This window comes from Felis catus, chromosome C1, assembly GCF_018350175.1.
Source record: "Felis catus isolate Fca126 chromosome C1, F.catus_Fca126_mat1.0, whole genome shotgun sequence".
Classification (NCBI taxonomy): domain Eukaryota; kingdom Metazoa; phylum Chordata; class Mammalia; order Carnivora; family Felidae; genus Felis; species Felis catus.
The window spans coordinates 33,079,738-33,092,340 of record NC_058375.1 but is presented as its reverse complement, the minus strand read 5'-3'; the positions used below and the strand labels follow the sequence as shown (position 1 = coordinate 33,092,340).

The 12,603-nt window shown below is 44.8% G+C and overlaps 1 protein-coding gene across 2 annotated transcripts in view; it reads right to left on the bottom strand.

Annotated features, from left to right (window-relative positions):
• RIMKLA (ribosomal modification protein rimK like family member A) overlaps positions 1 to 12,603 on the bottom strand; it is a 33,774-nt gene that overhangs the window by 20,769 nt on the left and 402 nt on the right. The window lies entirely within an intron of this gene.

Sequence of the window (12,603 nt, the reverse complement as noted above, 5' to 3'; positions counted from 1 at the left end):
TAGTCAGACGTGAGGCCACTCAGATCTGAATCTGGCTAGCATTTTTAGTGGGCATCTGTTGTATTTTAGGTACTTTGCTAAGAACTTTCACATACATTATCTCATTTAAAGGAAAAATTCCTTGGGGCGCCTGGCTGCCTCAGTTAGCAGAGTGTGTGGCTCTTGATCTCCAGGTTGTGAGTTTGAGACCCATACTGGATATAGAGATTACTTAAAAAAAAAAATTAAAAGTAAATAAATAAACAAAAGATTTCTTGTCATATGGATCCCTGCCTTAGATCTGACTTTATTTTTTAAAATTTTTTTAATGTTTATTTTTGAGAAAGAGAGCACGAGCAGGGGAGGGGCAGAGAGAGAGGGAGACACAGAACCTAAAGCAGGCTCCAGGCTCTGAGCTGTCAGCACAGAGCCCGACCCAGGACTTGAACTCACAGACTGCGAGCTCATGACCCGAGCCGAAGTCTGATGCTTAAGCAACTGAGCCACACAGGCGCCCAGATCTGACTTTAAAAGTCTCCACATTGACTGATGCGTAATGGGTTACCTCCCACCCTATGCGCACAGACGCACACATCCTTGGCTTCATGAGAGAAAGCTTCAAAAGTAAACTGGTTTTGGGGCGCCTGGGTGGCGCAGTCGGTTGACCATTCGACTTCAGCCAGGTCACGATCTCGCGGTCCGTGAGTTCGAGCCCCGCGTCAGGCTCTGGGCTGATGGCTCGGAGCCTGGAGCCTGTTTCCGATTCTGTGTCTCCCTCTCTCTCTGCCCCTCCCCCGTTCATGCTCTGTCTCTCTCTGTCCCAAAAATAAATGAAAAAAAAAAATTAAAAAAAAAAAAAGTAAACTGGTTTTAGGGGTGCCTGGGTGGCTCAGTCAGTTAAGCATCCGACTTCAGCTCAGGGCATAATTTTGTGGTCTGTGAGTTTAAGCCCTGTGTCAGGCTCTGTGCTGACAGCTCAGAGCCTGAAGCCTGTTTCAGATTCTGTGTCTCCCTCTCTCTCTGACCCTCCCCCACTTGCACTCTCTCTCTCTCTCTCTCTCAAAAATAAGTAAACATTAAAAAAAAAAAGTAAACTGATTTGTAGTGCACTAGAAAAAAACCTTCACGTACAAAGCAAGCAGCGGAGATAAGAAAATCACAGGACACTATAGGATGATGGCAAGCAAGGACCTCACTTACGGCAGCTTTTGGGACCCCTATAATACACACACATATATATACATGTGTGTATATATATATATATATATGTATATGTATATATATATATACAGTGAAATATATATATGTATATGCATATACATATATATATATTTTTTTTAACGTTTATTTTTGAGAAAGAGCGGGGGAGGGGCAGAAAGAGAGGGAGGCAGGAGATTCCAAGCAGGCTCCGCACCGTCAGCATAAAGTCCAATGTGGGGCTCAAATTGATGAACCTCAAGATCATGACCTGAGCCGAAATCAAGAGTCGGATACTTAACAGAGTGAGCCACCCAGACTCAGGATTGTGTAACAGTGGCTGGTAGTGAAGCTCTGAAAGTTGTCGGAATGGAATCGACAGTAGAAGTAAAGTAAGTGGATGATCCACGGAGCGCTTCACATGATCTCATCGTGTTATAAGGAAGATGTGTCATTTGAAACATGACCTGGCCCCTCTCGATGATGTTCCAGGCTTTCCCTGCGTGTTTCTAGCCTCCACCCGCCCCCCCCCCCCCATAAGGAAGTTATTTCTCAGAAGGAAGTTATTTTTATTTTTAAGGAGATGCTATCACCACTCCTTCCCTTTTAAAGTTCTTTGTCACAAGGCCCAAAGAGGTCTTACCTCCACCTCATTAAAACCCACAGTCATTAAGTGGCTGCTTTTGTTCTCCACCAATTGCTATTTTCAGGTCATTTAATTCAATTCAACCTTTAGTGAACTGTTGGGGTGAGTCACACACACTATGAAGCAGGAATACCAAGCTGAACCAGGTGATCTTTGCCTATGAGGAGCTTAGTCTCCTTAGGGACATACAGACACAACGTAAACATTCAGTCTGTCACTCAACACATCCATTCAGCAATTATCTATTTAGCAGCTACTCTGGGCTGAGTCCACTGTTAGTTTGGGTGTCCCCAGAAGCGCTCCCGAGACAAGTGCAAAAAGTTTATTATTAGGATGGGAATTTCAGGAAACACGGGTGCGAGAGGAGAGAAGGGAATGTGGCAAATAGAGGGTATGTTATTAAGTGAGGGACTGCCTTGGCAACCAGGGCTTAATCCTGCTGCATAACAGTAAGAAATAGTTTAGTGCACACGCCTCAGTTATTCCACGTGAGGGGTGACGGAGTTGGCAATTGAGAATTTTTGTGCACCAACTCAGTCTTTGGTTGAAAGCTGCTCCGGGGACGTGGTATTAATTTCCTGGCCCTTCTGGCTTGCCTTGCATGTATGGGCCAAGTGGCCTCTTGGGACCGGAGAGAGCCCTCAGAGATTCGGGTGTTGATGGTTAGAAGTGGGGTCCCAGTGCCATCAAATGGGAGGGCAACAGGGACACTGGAGGGCCACTCACAGCTAAGGAACAGGCACCATCTTAAGGGCTGGGCACGGGGGTAGAGGGGTGTGGGTGAAACAGATGATATCCCTGGAATTTAAGAAGAAAGACAACACACAATTGTGGTTAATGCTGTCGATGCTCTGTACAGAGTACCTGGGTGTTAGGAAGAGTTATCAGTCTGGTTTGGGTAGTGGGTGGGGAAGGAGGTGACTGATTATAACACAAGTGGTCGAACAGGTATATATGTCAGGGCACAGTGACAGTGAATGAGGAGGGAGCGGTTAGTGATAATCTCTGAGAGAGAATCAAGGAAAGTTTCGGAAAGGAAATGTTGACTCATGGTGCCTTTGGGCTCAGAAAAAATGTGTGAAACTAATAAATGCACGTTCACCTCTCAGAAATAAATCTATGGTCAAGGTCTGGCATCTTACAAGCACTGAGTTCAGGGATATCCCAGGGTGAATGTATTTGCAAAAGCACTGGAAGAAGTTAAAACAACTTGAGATGAAAGGCCATTATGATGAAGGAGATAAAGTGCTGGTCTCCAAGTCAGAGACGTGATTCAATTCCTTGTCATTTAGGGGCACCTGGGTGGCTCAGTAGGTTAAGTTAAGTGCCTAACTCTTAATTTCGGCTCAGGTCATGATCTTGGAGTTTGTGAGATCAAGCCCCGTGTTGGGCTCTGTGCTGACAGCGTGGAGCCTGCTTGCGATTCTCTCTCTCTCCCTCTGCCCCTCCTCACTTGTGCACAAGCATGCATGCGTTCTCTCTCTCAAAATAAATATCTAAAACTTAAAAAAAATGCCTCGTTGTCATTCAACAACTTGGCAAGACACAAGTCTCTGTGGGTGTCGGTTTCCTCATCCGTAAAATGGAAGGGTCCCAGGAAACCAACCTGCCCTCTCCCAAACCCTCCCCACCCCTACCTCACCGTAACGAGCCTCCTTGCAACCACGAAGACAAATCTCCTCAAGCCCTTTATCCCTTTCACATCAGTCACCCAAGACTCCAGTCTCCAAGGCCACCTCATCTCCCTACACGCTAATCCCCACCTGGCTCTGACATTGTCTTTTCTACTCCCATCTTCCACCCCTTTCCACCTCGCGGTGTCCTCTGGGACTCAACGGGCAGCAAATCCCCCATCCTCAACCTTTATAGTGAGTGTTCCCTTCACCCTCTTTTCCTGAGTGTGGCTTACCCCCGACTCTCCCCAGTTAACCCACTTCCCTAACGGTCCTTCCCAGTTGTGGTTGTGCTCTCTTCCTGGCACCTGGGATTCCCGAACCTGCCAGTGGGAGAGATGGGCTCCTTGTTGTGGCTTCCAGACCTTCCTCCTCTCTCTCCCCTAAAACTCCCAGCTCAGCTCTCATCAGACTGCACAGCACTCCACTTGTACAGGCCATCCAGGGACCCCAGTCACCCACCTCTGTCTCTCAAGCTTTAGCTTCTGACTCACTGACCCCTCAACACTGCCACAGCTAATGCTGATTTCAGTACCCTTGTGCAGAATTCTTCCGATGCCCATGCCTCTGTTTCCTGACCTCATTTCCTCCAAGGATGGAAGTCCTTGGCTGAAGTCCACCACCCCAACTCAGTCACCACTCCGGGTTACATTCTACACTTGATGCAATCATCATAATTCCTGTCTCCAAACACTGTCTCCTATCTTTCCAGCTTACTCTCTCTAGTACCCCCAACTCCAGCCAAACTCTGACCCCACTTTGACCCTAGGAACTACCATGTGTAGATCCCTGTTTTTTACTGCCCCTCGCTTCAGACCCTCACTTCCTGCCTTAACCTATTTAAATTTCATAGGAAAGCACCATAGCATGCATCTTCAAATCTACAGTACATCCTCAGATCTTGCACCTAGTTTTTGCTTGGCTGAACCACATCCCTGGTTAGACCAATCCAACTCTGCCTACTTCGCGTTCCCTCCTGTGCAGTGGAACATGAAGAAAAAAATACAAAAACCTGCCGACTGGTCTCAAGGGCATTCTTACTGCTGCCTGGCAAGCACCCTATTTCCCTGGTCCATTCACTCTCCCTGACCCTAAAGAACGATTTCACTTTCTCTTCTTGTTACTTTCTCCCTCCTTCTTATTTCAATGAGAGAAACTGAAGTAATCAGAAAGGAACTTCCCTATAAGCTCCCACAAGCACATCTATCCATCTACTGGCACCTGGGCCATGTAGGTTATCTTCCCTCTTACAATGGCTGAAGCATCCTTGCTCCCAGCTTAGGCCAATTCCTTGAAATATGTAACAGATCCCAATCCCTCCTTCTCACTTATAAAGCACTGCTCCAGCAATCCACCTCCCCTGCATCACCAATTTCTCTCTCTCTACTGGATCATTCACACCAGCATATAACACACTGTTTTTTCTGTCTTAAGGAAAGACTCTCAAACCCATCTCCCCTTTGAGCAAGGTCTTAGTCAGCTAGGCTATTACAACAAAATACCACAGACTGGGGGGCTTAACCAACAGACATATATTTCTCACAGTTCTGGAGACTGGAAATCTGACATCAGGGTGCCAGCAAGACTGGGTTCTGGTGAGGGACCTGTTCCTAGCTTGCAGATAGCTGCCTTCTTGCTGTATCATCAGAAGGCAGAGAGAGAGAGAGAGAGAGAGAGAGAGAGAGAGAGAGAGAATTTGGGGGAGAAACAGTTCAGTTCATAGCAGGCTACTAATTCATTTTTCACCTTCCCTTTATAACAAAACTCCTAAGACAGTGTGTATATTCATTGTTTTCCAATATTTCATGAAGCTTCTCTTATCAGGGACACTAATGCTAACTCCATGTTGCTAAATCCAATGGTCCATTCTCACTCCTCATCTAACCTGATCTATCAGCAAAATCTGACACAGTCTGATCACGTCTTCCTTCTTTAAATACTTTGTCCACTCTGCTTCCAGGACATTCCTCTCTCCTGGATTTCTTCATCCCTTATACTTAGGTTTCCTTCCTGGCTGCTCCTCATCTCCCCAACCACTAACTGGAGTGCCCCAGAGCCCAGTCCTTGGACCTCTTCTCTTTTCTATGAAGTCACTCCCTTGATAGGTATGTGGAGATGCTTCTATTTTTGATATCTTCGGGCCAGGGCTTTTCCCTTTATCCCAACTGATATAACAGACCACCTACTTGACATTTTCACTTGGATGTCTAATGGGCATCTCAGTCTCGGTCCTGATCCTCACCCCCGGCTCAAACCTACTCCTACATCCCTTCCAGGTGGGTAAATGGCAAACTTTATTCTTCTAGCTGCTCAGGACAGACACATCGGAGTCCTCCTTGACTAGTCTTTACTGAACATCCAACATCTGATCCAGTAGGCAAATCCTGACAACTCTGTCTTCAAAATCTACCCCAAATCCAGTTACTTTGCACCTCCTCCCCTGAAATCATTCTAGTCCAACAATCGTCATCTCTCACCCGAATTGTGGCAATGACCTCAGCAATCTCCCTGCTTCTGCCCTTGGTACCATCAGTCTGTTCTCAACACTGTGACCAGAGTGACCCTGTGACCATAAGGCAGGTCATGTCACCCCTCTGCTCAAAACCCTTCAATGGATTCCCAGTTCATCCAGAGTAAAATACAAAGTCCTTCCATGACCCACAAGGCCCAATATATTGGCTCTTCTCCCCTCACTCTCCACTTCTCTGACCTCCTCTCCCAGGGCCTGCTCCTTGGCTCACTCCGCTCTGGCCATACTAATTGTTTTGCTACTCCCTCTTGCCTAAACTACTCTAATCTCAGATATCTAAATGGCTTGTTTCGTCACCTCCTTCAAGTCTTTAGCTGAACATCATCTCCTAGGTGAGGAACACCCTTCCACCCTATCCAAAATTGCATCTCCTCTCCTGCCTCCAGAAACATGCCATCCCCTTTCCCTGCTTTTTCCTTCTTGGCCCTTTTCACCAACATACTATATACTTTACTTATCTTGTTTGTATCCTATCTCTCCCATCTAGACTCTAATTTCCTGGAAAGGCAGGGATTTCTTCCTGTTTTGTTCTGGTACCTAGAATGATACCTTACACATAGTAGGTAGTCAACAGGTATTTGTTGACCAAAAGAATGAACGAAATCCTAACAATGAGGATGGAGACTGTTCTAACTCTCCATCACATCTCCAGTACCTAGCACAGTGCCTGGCACAGACTGGACAGGCAACAGTTGTGAATGGGAAGGACTGTTGTGAAGACGAAGGCACATAAAATATATGAAAGCATTAATAACAGAGTTACAGATGTAGTTATTCCATTATTCCTGTTGGTTCCTCAATGCAAAGTAACTAATTTAAATTTATCACTTTCTCATGGTGGGGGGGGTCTTCTTGAATTACTTTTATTTTTTTCAAGTTTATTTATTTTTGAGAGAGAGAGAGAGTGCGCAAGTGCGTGAGGGGGGAGGGGCAGGGGGGGGGACAGAGAATGTGAAGCAGGTTCACACTGTCAGTGTAAAGCCCAATGTGGGGCTTGAACCCATGAACTGTGAGGTCATGACCTGTGCCAAAGTCAGACGCTCAACCAACTAGGCCACCCAGGCATCACTTGAGTTACTTTTTAAGAGTGAAGGATCAAATGGGACTAGATTAAACATTTCAGATCATGTTGTAGTTATGTGTTAAAACAATATAAACCCATAATAAGGTAACGTGTCTCAGGAAAGTGGGTAAGGTTGGCGTACCTAACCACTGGAGAAGAGGGTGGAATGGGGTGAGGCTAGCACTGACATACCTGGATGTCACTGGACTCCCTGCTAATAAGGGGAGTGACAAGGACGTGTGGAGGGATGGGGATTACGTGGACCTCTCTGATGATGGCTCTACCCCTTCCACCAGGCAATCCTAACAAATTTGGAGGAAGTGTTACGGTAACAGCAATAGGTGGTTCAGAACTCTGTAAGTAAGGCTTTGAGATCTACTAAGGACCCCAATCTACTGGTTCTAGAATTCCTTCCAACACAGTTCATGAGGTATCCCTAAAAACTACCGTTAGAATCATAAAGTACACATCCAGTCCATCCTCAGTCCTTGAGGTTGGCCCACAGATATAAATGTGGACCCATGCGGTAAGGCGTATCCATTCAGTGCTCATGTCGGTTTAGAAACAGTATATGGCAGATGCTTCCATCCACTCTCAGACTTTTCCACTAGTCCTGTATGGTAGCTTATTCAGATTACAGAGTGTCAGGCCCAGGCTTTGGGCAGAGCGCGAGGTCAAAGATCAACCTCTATGCACAGGTTAGTATGTACCCTTGCCTGCTAGAGCCTCCTTGCACAGCAATGGGAGACCATCCCTTCTCTGTGAGGCCTCTGCCATCTTCTGGAAGGCTGCGACACGACCACTTCATCAAATTCAGTTCGGATTCCTCCCACTCGAGCACTTACATCTTACTCAGCTGATTACAACAAAGAACCAAAGAAAAATATCCCAGAACACCTTAACTTAAAGAACCTGACCTAGAAATTGCCATATGGCCACCAAGGTTTCAGCTCTGAAAGGAAGACAAGGAATGCTGAGTCATTCTGCTCCTAAGAGACAAACTGCCACACACCCTCATTTCCAGGTCAGGTGCATCTTTTTGGTCTCGATGTCTATCCCTGAGTTTGTGACTATACTTGTTTTTTGAGACAATAAACTGCCATTGTAAAGACCTGTGGGTGATCAAAGAACTTAATTTACACTGGTGGCTCTGTCCTCATAGAATGGCTCATCACAAAAATATTTACATGGCCAAAAATGATCTCCCAAACAGAACCTAATTACAGTAAAAGTCTCATACGCTTCAAATTAGCTTCTCATGCCCTTCACTCAATCATCCAAACATTAACTGGAGGCCTACTATGAATGGAGACCAGCTTCGGAACATACATTTGAGGGATCCCCAGTCGTTTCGGGAGACAAAGAGAAGACAAACTTTGTAAATAGATAAATTACAATAAAATATGATGGATGCTATTTTAGAAGGATACACAATGTTACTTGGCAGCAAATGGGAAAGAGATTGCCGGAGGGGAGGGGAGGGGAGGAAGTTCAAGAAAGACTATACAGAGGTGAATCATGGGAGCTGAGGATGGAGGAGGACTAAATTTGCCACATGAGGGGCTCCTGGGTGGCTCTGTCCGTTAAGGATCTGACTCTTGATGTCGGCTCAGATCATGATCTCATGGTTTTTGAGATCGAGCCCCATGCTGGGCTCCATGCTGAGCATGGAGCCTGCTCAGGATTCTTTCTCCCTTTCATCCAGCCCCTCCCTCACTCACATGTATTCTCTCTCTCAAAATAAATAAATAAACTTAAAAAAAAAAAAAGAAAGCAAGCGTGCCATGTGAGGGGAACTGCACCAGATGGGCACCTTGGGCCGAGGGAATCGAGTGCACGGGGCACAGGGAAGTCAGTGCAGGTGATGCATGGGGCAGAGTGGAAGAGAGGAAACAAATTTGTTGAGACTGGAATTCCTGAGTACTGGTCCTCACTGCCAGCCAGTACTGTGTGCCAGACACCCTACTGACGTTTTTGAGAGTTAATTTGCAGAAAGAACCTCAACAGCTGCCTGGCACACAACAAACATTACACATATTTTGCTTTGACTATGACTATGTGCATTTTGGTGACACATGCACCACCACCTTAGCCTGTGGTTAGGAACAATTAAGAAATATTTGTTGAACGAATGAAGAACTTGTGGTTTCTTTTTTTTTTTTTTTCAACGTTTATTTTTTATTTTTGGGACAGAGAGAGACAGAGCATGAACGGGGGAGGGGCAGAGAGAGAGGGAGACACAGAATCGGAAACAGGCTCCAGGCTCTGAGCCATCAGCCCAGAGCCTGATGTGGGGCTCGAACTCACGGACCGCAAGATCATGACCTGGCTGAAGTCGGATGCTTAACCGACTGCGCCACCCAGGTGCCCCAGAACTTGTGGTTTCTAAGAAGGAACAGAGACGCTACATCCCACGGAAAGGTGAAGGGAAAGTGTTTTCTACAGGATTGCTTCAGTCACCTGAAGGTCATTCCACTCTTCCCAGTGGCCATTCCCACTCACCCCATCCAAAGGTAGGCTGGGGCAGCTAGATCACTGGTTAAAAATACTCATCACGGGGGCACCTGGGCGGCTCAGTCAATTAAGCATCCGACTTTGGCTCTGGTCATGATCTCACAGTTCATGGGTTCGAGCCCTGCATCGGGCTCAGAGCTAACAGCCGGAGCCCAGAGCCTGCTTTGAATTTTGTGTCTCTCCCTCTTTCTCTGTCCCTCCCCCGCTTGTGCACACTCTCTTTCTCTCTCTCTCTCTCAAAAATAAATAAACACTAAAAAAAATACTCATCACAAAACTTTGCATCTGCATGGCATTTTCAGCTTACTTGTATTATCTTGTTTAAAATAACTGCCATCTTTAAATCCTAAACTTTTTATCTCTTGTCTGAATATAACCCAAAATTCTGTCTCTGGATCTAAGGTCCCACTAGCCTCCACAGGGGGACGCTCAGGAAAGAACTGAAGTAATTGGCTGAGGTCCTGCCCATACTGACTCCTGCATCAACCCCTACACTAATCTGAAGAAGGAATGAAGGAAGCAATGGTATGAATGAAGACTTGGTAAAGGTGGTGCATTAAACTCCTAAACTTTAAAATCGCTTTGAAAAGTCACGCTCTAGCCTCAATGTAATTTAATTCAGTTCAATTCCACATCCACAGGAAAAGGTACTACAGGCTGTGGATGCCCCAGCACAGACTTATTCCGTATCCACAGCTGGAGATCAGACCAGGTCTTTAACTGTCGCTGCTGCTGACCAGCTGGCTGGCACTGAGTATATTTGAGTGTGTGGTTCTCCATTGGTAAAACGAAAGGGTCAGGATGGACAATCCCAAAGGCTTCCCCAGCTCTCACTCAATAATTTTCAAATGGGAAATGGCATTAATATCAGTCACTATTTCTGTATTTCAAAGCCAGTAAGTTCTAGAGTTCATTTCAGAAGAATACTTGGCTCAGCCAATCACCAAGTCTTTTCTATAGTTTGACTACAGAAGAAACTGGGAAATAGAGTGCATATCTTTATTCACTCAAAAATATATACTGAGTGCCTATTATTGTAAGACACTATTCCAGTCATCTCTACAGCACTGAACAAGCAAATGAGATCACCCTTCACACCCTTCCTTTGGACGGAGGAAATAGTTATCTGATAGGTTTGTTTTATATTATATAAATTGTGTGTGGCTATCTCTGAATTAGCAAAAGATTAAAACTGCTTCAAACAATACCTGTCTTCAGTTTCTCCTTTAACTAGGCAAATAACTATATTTTCTTCTACTGTAAGAAGAAGTAACTCCTAGTTTGTGAATAGATTGAGATACAGTCACACATAAATTCCTATAAACTTTTAAGACACTGAACAGAAGTGTTTAAATGCTTTCTGCAGCACCGAGAATTTAATTTTCTCTTTTTCTGGGATGAATTCTTTAAAATGTTTTAAAAAAAATTTTAGTTATCTCTACACCCAACATAGGGCTCAAATTCACAACTCCAAGATCAAGAGCCACATACTTTACCAACTGAGCTAGCCAGGCACCCCTAAAAGGGGATGTTAGATACAAAACAGCACTTCCCTACTCTTTCACAGAATGTGTGATGGGTTTACAACAGGAATATGATGTGGAATTTCAACGACTATATCTCAAAAATGGCATCTTTACAAGCTGCAAAATAAATAAATAAAATGAAGAGCAAACAAACTGACCTTGGGGGTAGAAAAATGTCTACTAGATCTAGATCAGTAAAATATAACAGATTGTTCCATTTAAGAATTTTAGAGCTGCAAGAACCACTTAGTTTTATAAACAAGAAACCTGAGATTCAAAGACATAAAGGGACCTGGCCAAGGTAAAGCCAAGATACTTGTTAGTAGCAAAGCTGTGGTAAGAATTCAGCTTTGCAGAACCCTTATTCAGGAATCTAACTCTACATTAACTGTTAAGCGTTTTAACAAATCAGGAATAGAGAGACAGTACCCCTTATAGATGACACATTGCTTTAGATTAATGTGTGACACCTAATGTTTATAGTATATTTCTCCAGCAGGCTATATAATCTGATATTACTTATGAAGGGTTTAGATAAATTTATGGATGAAGCATCTAGAACAGATACATTCTACACAGGTCACATTCAAAATGCCTGTAAGTATCCTGTTCAGAATTTGGAATCCCTTTCCTCTGCTAAAGAAGAGTAACAAATTATGAGCTTATTTAACCAGGAATGATTGAAATATTATGAATGGTGTCCAAAAAGCACCCTGAACTGGGCCCCTATTCCCCTGATCCCCCCAGCCCTACATCTGATCCCCCTGAAGTAGCTGGATTACTTCCAGAGTGGAGGCTGGAGCGACTCAAACTGCAAACCAGAGGGAGGTTCCTAAGCCTACGGATTCCTGTCAGAGACTGCTTGTATTAAAGATAATTAAGAATATCTAAAAACATACTTAACCTTTTGAGGTCAGGGTCACAGATGATAACCATGTCTTACCCAAAAAAATGCCTCTTGGACACAGCATAGAGAAATCTGAGGCCAGAATGGTCTGTACCTGAAATCTTGGCTTTTCTGGAATCAGAATTCAACACTTTTAGGAAGGAGGATGAGTTTAAAGAGAAGCCATCAACGGTCCACTCTCCCACTTACATACTCAAGAGGTGACTCCAATCGTAAATGTCTTCCCCTATGTAGGTTCCTAGTCTGGGAATGACATTCTATGTAGTGCGTTACTGACGCTTACACGCTCCTAGAAAACTTTTAAAAACATTCATCTTAATGGCAATTTTGTAAATTTAGTGAGGGTTTCCATAAAGCTATACTGACAGGGTATGGATGCGAGCGGAATTTGCAAATTTTCCTCGGACCTCCAGACGGCTTCAGGTGAATTCGAGTTCCTCCCAAAACAAAGTCCCCTAAGTACGTGAAATTCCGTTCTCAAATCTTGGTCTCGGAGCAGATGGTGGTGGTCAAAGGAAGCTCTCAAGGTTAGGGGCTTTCTCCAACCCTAGGAGGGCTCGCGGGGGAG